General features: G+C 31.4%; 1 pseudogene across 1 annotated transcript; it reads right to left on the bottom strand.

Moving 5' to 3' along the window:
* Positions 1-843: 843 nt before the first annotated feature.
* Positions 844-1,976, bottom strand: LOC149569366 (EG45-like domain containing protein; annotated as a pseudogene). The gene is made up of 2 exons (XR_016361746.1): positions 1,755-1,976; positions 844-1,142 (listed from the first exon to the last, which is right to left on the bottom strand). The product of XR_016361746.1 is annotated as an EG45-like domain containing protein (transcript).
* Positions 1,977-15,377: the final 13,401 nt, after the last annotated feature.

The raw sequence follows: 15,377 nt of genomic DNA, 5'->3' as shown, positions 1-15,377 counted from the left end.
GCAACCCTCAATAATTTCTACTAGTTGTATCCTTCTTAAAACAGTTAGGAATACCATAAACTTGATGATGTTACCCAAATTATTTTGGATCTAACAAAGAAAACTCTCTATAGAAGGCCATGACTTATCACTTGAACTAGGAATTCCCAAGAACAAATTATCAATTCCACACAATTGGGTTTGGTTCTAACAAATTCTTTGGAGATGGGAATTTGTATCTCCACTCCCTCTTTGTAGGATTTTAAATTTGATTCCACTATCACACCTATGGGATCTTCCATTCTTTTATTATTTCATCTTCCAAAATAATTTTTTTAGAGGAAATTAAGATTAATTGAATATATATCAACAATCAATTTACACTATTCCACATATAATGATAAGGAACATTTGCAATAGACAATCAAAATGAATTTGATAATGTTGGAATGGGCTACAATTAATATTAATGTTATTACAGAAGTTGTGTGATACATAAAATGGAATAAATAAGATGCTTATACAATAATTCTCTTTACACAATGTTTTTGACCTTTAATTCCCCAATTCATGGCAACCTTAAACATAAGAGTTTCCTAACACTTGTGTAATAGAACTTGATGCTATTATACTCTGCAATAGAACACATCAAAGTCAATAATCATTGAAAGCTACCAATTTTAACAACTTGAGAGAATTCTAGGTCAGAGATTAGTGTTTTCTTTTATTGTTTTATAGGTTTGAAATGTCTATAACCCAACCCCCAACTCTAATTTGGGTGAATTGGGAGGAGACTAGTCAATAATAAATAGGCCCACATCTTATTTTAAAGAAGAATGACCAAATTAAAAGTTAAATATAAACTTACTGATCATATTCAATATTGATTGTCCCTGTTGTGGAAGTAGCAATATCTCTGAAGGCATCAACAGAGAGTTGGAGTGTTCCATTGCAGTTAGAAGAGTAGTAATGGAGTATCTTGACAGTAGTGGAATTGGTGTTGTCTGAGCATGGATTTTGTGAGATTTGATTTGTACCACTGAGACATCTGACACTGTACTATCTCCCACAAGCTGCTTCATTGTCCCAAATTGCATCACTCACTGCTGCAAACAGATTTCCAACTGGAAACTGCTTTTCATCATTCCCATAGCATTCTGAGGCTGCCAACAATTTTTGTTTCACAAAACATTCCAATATGAATCTAGTGATTAAATTACTTACCAAATCTTTACAATATCTAAGTCTATCATTCTCATTTCAAGATCCCATGACATTTCAAATCCCACACTATGGATTTATTATCAGAATGTAAGCTCTCAATTTTTGATATCATCATTTCAAAATCACACTCTATGATCTAAGATCTTTAATTTTTAGAACCTCACTTCAAATGAAATAACGAATTTCAAATCATGTTCTATGATTCATTATAGTAAAGTTTGACGCTTGATTTTGATATCGACATTTCAAAATCACACTCTATGATCCAAGATCTCTAATTTTCATAACCTGGTTTCAAACAACGTTCTATGATTCATTATCAAAAAAGTTAGATGCCTGATTTTGAGTATCTATATTTGAAATCACATTGTACAATCAACATCCAAAATACTAGATCCAAAGTTTTTAATATTAGTATTCAAATCATACTCGATTATTCATCATCCAAATAGATCTATAGATCTCTGATTTGAAAAAATCGAAGTTTCAAAGACAACAATAAATGAATTGAATCAAAAGCCAAGAGAGAAGTAGAGGGCAGTAGAACTTACGAACATAAGGAGGAGAATAAAAAGTAGCCGTGCCCACATCTCCCAAGCACCTGTAAATTGCAATTGCAAAGAAACTCCATAGAATTGTGATGGTTCTCATTTCTATCACCATGGCCATTCAAAGCTTAGTTGCACAGAGCGTCCATTACAAAGTTGTTGAATAGAGTGAATGAATGGTCAATTTCATTAAGATTCCATTCAACTATTGCAGCTTCATGGAGAATACATGATGATCTGGGATGTCGTGATGGAAGTGGATAAACAAATGAATTGAGCAATGTGGAACCTTCGAGTCATTAAAAGCCATTGACTTGACTTGTGAATATATCATTCAATTCCACGCTTGTGGCCACCATATAAACGCGTCTAACACGTCCTCTAGGCTAGTTTTACTGTTTGAGTTCTAGCAACATTTGGCAGCTTTAGTGTAACCTCTTCCAGAATAGTAAGGTTCTATCTCTGTTATATCTCCTTCTTTTTGTTGTTCAGCACATCATCTTCAATGTATTCAACCTCATGTGTCACCTTTGTCATAATCTCTTAAATTTCTAAATTACTAACCTCATTGGCCATGAAGTTATTTTGATTGTGCTCTTTATCCTCAGGAGTAGTGTCAAGTGTGATAGGAATTCATAACATATAATTTTCCTCAGGGGCGTGTAATAGATCACCGAGTTGGGATAACTCATCATCCTATTGAAGATATAATGCAGGGTGAAGGCTTGGATAATTTTGTTGATGCTCTTGTTTTAAAATGGGAAATGGATGCAATTGCATCTTTTACTAATACCACTTGATACTCATGGTAAATTCTTCTCATAAATTTCATCACCAGGCTACAATTTTCAATAGTTCCAACAATGTCTTGAGGATCAAATCAATTGCTTGGCACTAACTCGTACAATTCCACATTTTAAAGTTTTTGTAGCATTTATTGTATCACTAAATATTTACACTTTAATCAGTAACCTCCATGCATGCCAAATTAGTTTCAACCATAAAGCAATTTATATCTATATACTTCTCCACAACTAACCTAGGTATTGTATGCATATATTTCATCTCTATTTGAAATTCCTTGAACAAACCAAGCAGATCACAAATAATGTCACCTTTGTATTACATGTGGTAGTGCTCAGTTACCAAAGCATTTGTTGGTACATAATTAGTCAAAGCATGTGGGTGCATCTTTCTTTTCTTCATTACAAACATAAACATTTTAGTTTAATCCAATGGCTTTGCTCAATCATTTATTGCTTAATCGTTTAATATTTAATGCTGATCATATGAGCCTTGTAATATCTAATGCCATAGAACTTTAGGGCCATCAGCCAGTATCCCCACATTCCATATGAAATCATTTGAACATAGGGAGATCTCCAGAAAATAAATGATTTTAGAGATAACTAAAATAAATGTGAGTACTTCAAACTTATCATAAGAAGGAAATCACTTATTATTTTCTTTTTTACGTTGTGGATGATTTCAACTTTCAACTTCACCAAAAGACCAAGGATATGTTGAAATATTTCACTATTTTGAATGCAATTGTAGTCAGTATATTCTAGGTTTAAATGTGTCAGATTATAGCAATTCTAATTTTTGTAGATACATTGTTGGATATTTTTTGTGTAGATATTTTGTATTCAACATTTTGATTTTGTTGATAAGTTATCCTTCTCTAATTAACATACTCTTTCAGATGGAAATAATTAACATACATTGTCTATAAATCCACATTTTGAAAACATCTATGCCTTCTAGAAATTATAGGATCATTTTAGTTACATTTGAAAATAATAATCAAGAAAAACCATATGTGCAGATATAAACATTAATCACAAAATTTCCAATTTATTTGCAGATATATTTTCCTGTGAAGAAAGACCACGCTTGACAATATGAATGCTGAACAAAATGAGACAATGGCTGTATTGTGGGCTTAATTTCAAAGAAAACCTAATAAATGTTATTGTCCTTGCAAAAAGTGTAAAGGGTTAAAGACTCGAGGAATTCTAATCACAATAGCCCAAAGTCATTGTAGGCAACATGGTCATGTTGAAGGGGGCCATGATTTTTTTCCATTGCTGAATGTGGATTTCGTATTGGAGGAACATGGAGGTGTGAATATCCAAGCTGAGGATAACACTCTCATGGAAGAAGATGATAATGTGCCAGAAGACATGATTGAAGAAGATGGTATTGGGACAGGTGATGAAGAGGCTCACAATGATGGTACTAGCGAATCTGATAATGATGATGAAGATGGTCTTGATATACCTTTACTTGAGAAGGTACACGAGCCCTTATACGAAGGCTCCCAAACAACTCTGCTCTCAGCTATAGTGTTGTTGGTGAATTTAAAGGTTATGAATGGTATATCCAATGTAGCAATGTCACGTATGCTAAGGTATGTCATTTTTGTCATCTTCAATGTTAGCATACAATTACTATTCATTATATTAACAATGCATATTTGTTGTTGTAGGTTGACTAGTGAGTTTTTGTTACCACCATCAAACATTTTGCCTCGTTCGTACTAAGAATTATCTAACATTATGGATCAGATTGGAATGAAGTATCAAACAATACATGCATGTCCCAATGATCACATTCTATATCATAAACAACATGAATTTGCAATAGAATGCCCTAATTGTCATAGTAGTAGATATCAGTCAGATCAAATAACAAAAAAAGTGCCTCACAAGGTTCTTCGGTACATTCCCATTATTCCATGTCTTCAACGGTTATTCAGGTGTGCTAACTTGGCACAATTTATGGATTACCATGCACGCAATAGAAGTCAGGATGACATTATGCGAATGCCTGCCGATGGTTCTGCATTTAAAGAGATAGAAGAAACATGGTCACATTTTAAAGAAGAACCTCATAATCTGAAGCTTTCATTGGCAGTGGACGGTGTTAATCCATATGGAGATATGAGATTTGTTTACTCAGTGTGGCCTATTTTTGTTATTAACAATAATATTCCTCCTTGGATGTCCATAAAGAGGGAGCACATAATGTTGTCAATGGTTGTGCCAGGTATTTTTTTCATTTTATAGTTATCTAAATTAATTTATAAATAGTGCATGAAAATGGTCATAATAATAATGTAATGTTTATGTTCATTCAATTGCTAGGTAAATACCAAGTTAAAGATATGAACGTGTATATTGAGCCCCTAATTGATGAGTTGTTGAAGTTATGGAATGGCATCACTATGTATGACATCTCTAGACTGATAGGACATCGACAATTTCAATTCCATGCAATGCTTGTATGGACAATACATGATGCCCCTGGGCTAACTCATTTTTTTGGTATGTTATATTGTTAATATCACATATTTTTGTTCTGTTATATTGCTTACACATTACTATCAAATGTTTAAGTTGCGCATGATAATTGTACATGATCCACTTCTACATGATCTTTTAGGTCTTCAGACAAAGGGAAAATTTGCAAGTCCAGTTTGTGGTCCGAAGATGAAATCTCGTCATTCGAAAACTTTAAGAAAGCAGGTGTTTGATGAGTTTAGACACTTTTTCCATAATAATCATAGGTATCGAATTGCTGAAAAATATCTTTTCAATGGAAAAGAAGAGACATCATCAAGGCCACGAAGAATGACACCTCATTTATGGAAGTTGGAATATGATCGACTAAATTGTCGAGGTAATATCCAATTTGTCGTTCAAATTTTAAAATTTGTATTTTGATATTGTCTTATATTTACTAATGTTGTAATTTATTCTTGTGAAGGTCTTCAAGGCATCAATGACCAACTTCCTAGAGGAATGAAAAGTTATCCTACTCAATTTAGTAGGTTACCGTACTACAAGGATCTCCCAATTGCACATTTGTTTGATGCTATGCATATTGGAAAGAATGTAATAGAGACACTATGGAAAATGTTGGATGGAAGCTTTTAGTGTATATATATATATGTTAAATACTAATTTCTTCAAGTTTATTGACTACGTTTAATGCATAATCAAATTTTGAATTTAATATCCAATTAGGAGGACTTATTTTCCTTAATGCATTTAGAATAATTTATGGTTTCCCTTCTATGACTAACTTTCTTATGTCCATTTCCAAGTTAAGGCTTAGACCTTCAATCAATGCCTCTAATTCTAGTAGATTATTAAAGAACAACCCTAAGGGCTTGACATGTTTAATAATCCAAAAACCTATGTCAGAATGTATCATACATCTTAATCCAACAGGACCTAAATTTCCTCTTGAGGCCCCATCAAAATTGAAGTTTTTCCAACCTAATGGAGGAGGTTCTCATTTGCAATCTACCCCATCTTGTTATTTATTCTATAAAATGTCAATCATGACATTGGTATAGTTGGTAGAGAAGCAAAAAAGAAAAATTGGTGAAGAAAAAAAGAAAAAAACAAATATATGATGTGGGAAGGAGGTGCCCAAAAAATATGACATCACCCTTACCCTCCATTGTTTTCATAAGGGCTCCATGTAGAATGTCACTGTATGATGAGTTCTATAGCACCTATTTCTATAAATAATTTGACGAACAATCAATAAGATGGACAATTATGTAAAGACTAAAATTCTCACAATTAAGCAAAATAAATGTGGATCTAAATACACATAAAACTTGAAGTATAATGAAGTATAAGACATAGGGGTTTTACATCACAATTTACTTTCTGACATATAATGAAGACTATACTAGCAACTGTTCTTTGATTTTCCTTTTAATGTATATAGAGGTTGCAAACAAAATATCGATATTCTTCCAACAAAAGAAAAGTAGAAAGGTTTTTAACTTCAAAAACCCCATTACCAGCAATTTTCTACCATTCATATGTTTTGAGATGGTGTATTAAAAAATAAAATGTAGAAAGAAATTAGATGAATCTAGATTTGCGCCATGCCATGAAATATTGAGCATTAATAAAATACAAATCAGCTTCAAATAATCCATATGCAAGGGTGATTGTAGATATTGGATAAGAACCTAGTATCCACAAAATGATATGTGAGGAATGAAAATAAATGTGAATCTTCTTATCTAACAACACTTATTAGTGACAACTCATCAATTAGGCACTATAAACAAGGCATGTGAACTGATTGATAGAATGCTACCATAATATTTGTTAAAAATATTGTTTAAACTTTCATTCAAAAGTCAAACATTGGTAGGCATCACATTGGAACTAGAGGACATCATTCTCATGTGGAATAGAGAAAGCTTTAAGAGGCACCATAGTGAAGGGAGGCATGAATCATTTATTACAATGTGTCAATAGAGAGGTCATCCCATGAGATGGATAAAAAGTGGAGTGGTAATTACATAGAATACAATGATCATAAAATATGCACAATATGGAAGCATAAACAAGCACATGAACAATTGGGAAAGAGGCCTCAAGAAACTAAAAAAATTGGAATTGATTGGTTTTATTAGTAATATTCATAAAAAATGTGGCTTGCAAAAATACCATACTATAATGTGGCTTGTAGAAATACCATGGAAAATTGTATTTTATCCTACTAGATGGGAAAATATAATTATTCATTTTATTGTACCTAATCTAATGACAGTTATATAGGAATTTGTAATCAACCCAGCTAATCAGTAACTAGACCCAATTTGCCAAGTTATGGCTAGTTTCTTTCTAAAAATATCTGCTATGATGTGTTTTTGTAAAATTTCTTGCAAAATCTATCATTTTTTCATGGTCTATATTACTTTTGTGGAGGATCTTGAGGTAAGTTACTTAGCACAGGTTCAGCGAGTTTCATTGTTTTATTATATTGATTCTAGAATATATATGCAACTAGTTCAATTTTTTTATCATGCTAAGATGTAATAAGGACCTCAGAAAGATCTTTAAATATACATATGTAGAAGGAAATATAAAGAGATAGATGTTTTTAAGGAAAAGAATGAAAATTTACATAGCGCTTAAAGAAAATGGAAGAGCTAGGGAATGACAACAAAATTGCAAAGCAAGGGTACATATATTACAAGGGCATGACATGGCAAAAAAATTGCAGAGCAAGAGGACATCAACAAAATCATAGAGCAAGGAAATGGCGATGAAATGTAGAGATCACAAGGGCATGGCAACCAAATTATAGAGTAAGGGCACAAAAACGAAATGCAGAGATCACAAAAACCAAATTGTAGAGCAAGGGCATGACATCAAACTAGACAGATCACAATAACAAATTCACAGACTAAGAGCATGGCAATGAAATGTAGAGATCATAACAATGAAGGGCATGACAATGTTCACATCTCAAATTCATTTTCACATAAAGAGCATCTTGAAGGCCCCTCAAAGCTCTTTTTAATAAATATATCACTTTTATAGATTCCCTTTTGCAAAGCTACACAAGGAAAGATTCCTACCTTGGGAAGACACATTGCATCCCAACAAAGATTGAGGGGAATATCTATCTTTTCCCATCAATGATAATTAATTATCATTTGATATCCTCCTTTGACACTAAATTTCCTTCTCTTTTAGGAAACTCAAATTAATTTATCCCTCTTAGCTTTGCGATTAACTTGTCTATTTTCAAGAAATTGTTTATAATTTATTTCTCTTGAGTTGACAAATTTACCTCTTCCATGGATTTCCACTTCCAAACTTCATATTGGTCATCGTTAACATTTTTTTGTAGTTGCTAACTTGATTTCCTCATAAATTGATTAGAGTATTTTAAATATTAGTTGATAAGTTAAGGCTATTGGGTGGAGGAAGCCCATCCCACTAATCTTCCTAAAATAGAGCATCATGAGCTTGGCCAATGTCCCAGATAAGATACTTGGATATAATAGGATGGTAGAGCATCAAGAAATTCTAAATTCTTTATCGTTTAGGCAAGTTCCTAGTACAAAAAAAAGATAAAGGATCTTAGCTATTCAAATATTCATGAAATAAAAAAATTTCGCATTTTCTTTCATGTTCTTGATACATCCTCCAAATTAGTTTTTCTCCTAGAGCTTCATTTCTCTAGCTCTACTTCTTTATACCTAAACCTCCATATTTTTGAGGTTTGTATACAGTTTCCCATTTGATCAATGGTTGTTTCTTCTTTTCTTTTGTGTCTTGCTAGAAGAGCTTCCTTAACATTCTATCTAGGTTTATTTTTACACCCATGGGAACTGGAAGATACAACATTTGGTATGTATGAATGGAAGAAGAAAATTCCTTGATCATGGTTGTTCTTCCATCTGTATCTGACCATTTCCCTTTTTGGCTTTTCATTTTTTGTCTAGTTTTTCAAATATAAGATTTTATGTTTTACCTTCCCTCGTACCATTTTTCCAATTGAATGAAAAAATATTTATAGGGAAAATTTCATTATTATATCCCATTGTATTATAGATATTTCTTTCTATTTTGGGGGGAGTATTGAGATAGAAAACCTATGATTTATCAGAATTTACTTTATGTTGTGATTCTTGTTGGAAATGATTGAAACGATCATGAGGGAAACTATTGGAAATGATTATATGGAACTGGTAAAGAATGTTCTCAATCATTGTTTTGTCATTGATGTCAAACTTGCTACTTGCAAGAATGAAAATTTCTTTAGTGATCCAAATACTATCAATTGGTTGATTGACAAGGAGGAGGCAATCAATAAGATGTAACTAGAACACCTAGAGAAAGGTTGAAGTTATGATGTTGTAATGAAGTACAAGGATTAGCTAAGCCATTGATGAAATAATGTACTGATGACATACTCTAAGACACAGAGAATGGGCACACTGAAACATATCAAAGATGTAAGGTTTTAGCTAAGTCGTTTGTAAAGCCCAACTAAGTTCATTAGAGAGAGGGAGTCAAGCAAGGTAGTAGGTGCCAAACAAATTCCTAGTTGAAGCTGAGAAAAGTTAAACTTCAAGTGCTGAGTGAACTTTAGATGTCGAGCAGAGTCAAGTGCCAAGCAGAATCAAGTGCCGAGAAAATACAAGTGCCGAGCAAAAATAGATACCGAGCATTAGTAAACCAATAGTGACAAGTAACACAGAGATGTTGAGCATCAGTAAATCAATAATGCCGAGTTGCTGCATTATTTTGAAAATTGAAGATTCGTCAGATCTAAGCCAACAAGGTTGTTATTTAGAAGTTTGTGAATTAAATGGAAGATAAAAATGATGAGCTGGTGGCACAAAACACCATGTAGAACATTTTTTGGAAATTACAACTGGAGTTTAGATGAACTTTCTAGATAAGAGCAAGATATGGGGTAGATACATTGTATCTTACCTAATCCATTTGAAACCCTAAAATTGGAAAGGGAGAATTGAGTGGCAAAGACAAACCAGATTTCTATTTAAGGAGTCATAAGGTCACGAAGCAATAGAGAGAGAGAGGAGGTCAAGTATGAAAGCATAATAGTGCTGAAGGAGGTGCTAAAGAACAAATAGCACAGTTACTCTGCTTCAATAGATGACCACAGATATGATTGCATTGGTATGATGAGTAAGAAGACTCAAGGAGATGAAGCTTGAGATGTCAAGCTGCAAGAACTGAAGTGATTAAAAGCCAAGAAAAAGGATTGAACTGAAGAGTGATCTAAAATCTGCAAAGTATGTTGTAAGTTGTATCAGATCAACAATCCATTATTGTTACTCTCTAGCAATTGTAACAGATAGTTTAAATCCTATGGACTTAGGTTGGTTTAGTAGCCATGTTGTAAATCCTTTAACAAGGTGACATTCCAAGTGAATGTTCTAAAGTCCTTTGATCGGACCCATTCCTAACAGTATGGTGAAATCCTCTAACAAGGTCACATTTAATAGTGTGTTGTAAGCCTTTAACAGGGCAGGCTTTTAACTGGGCATCACTTTAGAAGAGTGAAAATCAAGTAGCATGTTACTGGTGGTTTTTCCCAAATTGGGTTTCCACGTAAATCATTGTGTCATGTGTTGATCTTGCATGTTTTACCTCTGCATGTTGATTTGCTATAATTTGTTAAGATGGTTGATTTAAGTTTGGATGGATGAAAAGTGTATGAATTCATTATAAGTAGTGAAAAAGTATTATTAGGGCATTTGGACCTTGGATAACTGATTCACCCCCCCCCCCACTCTCCTCTGAGTTATTCTAAAGAATTCTAGCATTGATTGCCTCCTTGTGATTCTTCCATATAAGTTTTAATCATTTTTTTAAAGTTATGAGCCTCTTCCATCATACTTCATCCTATAAGGATAATGTCATGTGTTAATTATTGATCTATTATTTTAGGCACTTCCTCTATTACTATGATTTATTTAATTCTTCCATTTGAATGTGCTCTTTTTATGGCTCTACCAAATGCTTTGTCCATTATGATAAAGAGGAAATGAGGAATTGGGTCTCCTTTCCTAATACCTCTAGAAATTCTAAAGAAACCTTCAAGTGAGAAGTTAATGAGTGATATTTTGGGAGTTGCAATATAGTTATATAGTTAATATATCCACTAGAGTGAGAAACCAAAGGCTTCCATACTTTTACATAAAAATCTTCAATCTACTTTATCATAAGCCTTATGAATGTTTACCTTCAGTAGTATACATGGTTCTTTCTTGATTTGAGTAGAACTTACTATTATTGGATAATAATTATACCATCAAAGATGGACCTACTAGAAACTAAGTCAAATTGTTCTTTTGAAATTAGTTTAGGTAAGACTATTTATATCCTATTTTCTCATTCTTTAGAAAGAGTTTTATAGATGTTGTTACAATAAATTTATGGGCCTAAAGTCCCCTAGCTCTTCATGTTCTGATTTATTTTGGATAACACTAGAAAATCATTATTAATCTCAATTAAAAGAGATCCTAGATTTTGGGTTGCGTTAATAGCCTCCCATAGATTGTGTTTTGAAATATCTCAATATTTTTTAAAGAAATACGTGAAAGCCATCCAGACCTAGAGATTTATCTCAATTGTGATTAAAAAGAACTTTTTAAATTTCTTCTAAGCTGAATTTCTTATTTAGATATTTAAATTATCTTTTGTTGTTAATAATTTGGAATGTGTAATTTCATCTTGTGTTGAGATATTAGATTATTAGAATGTATAGTTTTTAATTTAACATTACTATTATAATATCTTGGAGTTTATAAAAATAGATTAGCTTAAATTAGCTAACTTCCAACCTTATTTTCTTTAAAGAATTGATGAGAAAATTTTAAAAATGATAAGGCATTTTTATTAAATTACAATTAATATAGATGCTAAGTAAATATTACATGGTGCACAAATAATATAATGATGAAAAAATGTCCAATGCCAATGTACACATTGATGAGAAATATGGAGGACCAACTCACTATAAATATTCTTATAGGTATTTGTCACTTGTTCATTTTCAACATAAATCAATCAAATAACGTACACAATTAGTTGATTAAATCATGTTAACATTAGCTAATTAGACATTTTAATTGATTTAGTTAATGAAACTAGTGTCAACCATCACCTCTTCATTTTAAGAAAGAAATTTTTTTTTTTCCTTTCAAAATAGACTTCATCAAGATTTGTCTACTTAAAATTCTTAGAAATCTTCAATAAAATCATGATTTCATTGTAGTCATCCAAACAATCAATCAATTAAAAGACCAACTTTAAACACAAATTATCAAATAAAAAATGAAATGAATCTTAAATCATAGTTATCAAAACAATAACAAACTTAAACATTCATTCTTATCTACTTTAATCCAAATTCATTTTAATGTTTAATTTCGACCACAAAATTTAACTAATTAATCTCAACCCTCCATGTAAGAAGTTGGACCTTCAACAAAAAATAGAAAATCTCATTTAATCGTATAATTTATCTAAAACATGTATTAACTTGAGATTTTAGTAATAATATAAATTTTCACCTACAATATATAAAATGACCAAAAATCTCTAGAAGAGAGGTAAAATAAGTTCTCACTATTTATCCATATAACCACTTAAATTAATCTTATTTTTATTATCATGTCACCTCAAAAGCCAATCAATCAAATAAATTATATAATTAATTAGATGTATAGTACTAAATATATATTCTATTTATTCAATTAAACCACATTAACATTACTCAGTTTAAGCAACTATTAATTTAATCGACTAAGGTAATTTAATGTCATCCATTATCTTTTCATTAATGAAACAATTACATAAAATGATGAAAACAAGGTAGAAAAATGTTGTACACATCTTATTAAGTCCATCTAAGTTGTTAAGAGAAGGTAAACAAAGGATGAGATTTGGGTGGCGGCTAATCCTATATAACTTTAAGAGGATTAATGAAGTTACTTTCATGACCTTACATTTCACTATCTTGTAGAAATCAAATTTTATATATTTAATTAAATACATTAGCATTACATATTTTAATTAACTAAATTAATGGCATGTCATTTATTTTATTTTTATTAAAAAATAATTACATAAAATATTCATCATCTATTTACAAAGTTAAATCTTAAATCAGACCATCATTTCATATTACTCATCCAAGTCATAAAAATATTTCTCACCTTCAAATTTAAACTACCATAAATTTACCTCAACTCCATCTCAAATCTAGCTATCAAATCAATAAAAAACTTAATTTTTTTTTTCTAACAAACTTATTTTTTTTTTTCTATTATTTCAATCTCAATTCAAAGAAAATCAAATTCCAACTACAAATAAATTTCAAACACAAACTATCAAATCCGTCATACTTTATCCTATAAGGATGGTGTCATGTGTGAATTATTGATGTGTTATTTTAGGGACTTCCTCTATTACTTTTATTCATTTAATTTTTCTATTGAATGTGCCTTTGTTATGGATTTTCCAAATGCTTTGTCCATTATGATAAAGAGGAAAGGAGAAATTGGGTCTCCTTTCCTAATATCTCTAGAAATGCTAAAGAAAGCTTCAAAAGAGTAATTGGGTATTTTGGAAATTGAGATACAGTTATATATTAAATTGATCCACTAGCGTGAGAAGTTAAAGGCTTCCATAGTTTTACATAAAAATATCCAATATACTTTATTGTAAGCTTTATGAATGTCTAACTTCATTAGTATACATGGTTCCTTGTTTATTTGAGCAGAATGTATTAGTTATGAGATAATAATTACACCATCAAAGATTGATCTACTCAAAACTAAGCCATCTTGTTCTTCTAAAATTAGTTTAGGTAAGACTATTTTTTATTCTATTTTCTAATGCTTTAGAAAGAGTTTTATAGATGTTGTTACACAATTTCTATGGGCCTAAAGTCCCCTAGGTTCTCATGTTCTTATCTCTTTGGGATAACTCTAGAAAGACATTATTAATCTCAATTAAGAGAGATTCTAAATTTTTAGTTACCTCAATAACTTCCCATATATTGTAGCCTAAAATATCCTAGCATTTTTGAAAGGAAAAGGCTTGAAATCCATCCAGACCTAGAGATTTATGTGGATTGAGATTAAAAAGAACTTCATTAAATTCTTCTATTGTAAATTTATTATTTAAATATTTATTATTTTTTGTTGTTAATAATTTGGAAAGTGCACTTTTCATCTCATGTTGAGATATTAGATTATTAGAATGTATAATTTTATAGTTGGCAATGTTATTTTAATATTTTGGAGTTTATTAAAATAGATTAGCTAAAATTAACTAACTTCCAACCTTTTTTTTATGAGAATTGATCACAAAGTTTAAAAATTTTTAAGGTATTAGTATTAAATTACAATTAACATGCATGTAAAGTAAAAATTATATGGTGCACAAATAATATAATTATGAAAAAATGTCTAATGTGAATGTACACATTGATGAGAAATGTGTAAGAAAAACTTATTATTTATTCTTATTGTCATTTGTCACTTGTTCATTTTCAACATAGATCAATCAAATAAAGTGCACAAATAGTTAATTAAATCAGGCTAGCATTAGCTAATCAAATAGGTTAATTGGTTACCAATACAATGTAACATGCAAAAGAAAATAAAACAATGGCAACCAAGCGGGAATGGTGACCTCTGAGAAGGAATACTGGTTTCGATGGCTTCTTGGCACCATGGTTGTGTGGAAATGGGAGCAAAATAGGTAGATCTTCTTAGCAAACACTAGGGTTGGAACACATTGGCAACATTGGTGATGGTTTTAGAAGATGGAATTATGGAGCATGGAGATAGCCCTTCAATATCTCGAGGGAAACACAAACTAATGCGTCAATGTTTACATGAGGGAATGGTTTTCATAAAGGGCATAAAGAAGCGTTCTCATAGAGGCCTAGGTGGATAGGGAATAAGGCTTCTAAATGGAGTAATGGTCACTTCACGAATCCTCAACCATTCAACTTAAAGAAAATCAAGAGCAAATTCTTGTGGCCAAAACAAATGATTCAGAGGAGTATGGTGGATATTGGTATGTGCTCTAAGACCCAAACTAGTAATGTTTGTAGGGTTTTCACTCTCCTAGTTCAAAATCTTTCATGAAGTGAATCGGTTAAACAATTACAATGTAAGGCTTTATTCTTAAAATGGTTAGGGTCATGGCCATCAGTTAAGAAAATTTAGGATTGGTTGAAAACTCCTTTGGGAGAGAATATAGTATTGAAACCCGTAGCTAATGAATTTTACTTGGTTATTTA

This window comes from Cupressus sempervirens, chromosome 3, assembly GCF_028749045.1.
Source record: "Cupressus sempervirens isolate cs-2001-9-10 chromosome 3, ASM2874904v1, whole genome shotgun sequence".
NCBI classification, from domain to species: domain Eukaryota; kingdom Viridiplantae; phylum Streptophyta; class Pinopsida; order Cupressales; family Cupressaceae; genus Cupressus; species Cupressus sempervirens.
This window is presented reverse-complemented; position numbering and strand designations above follow the sequence as displayed.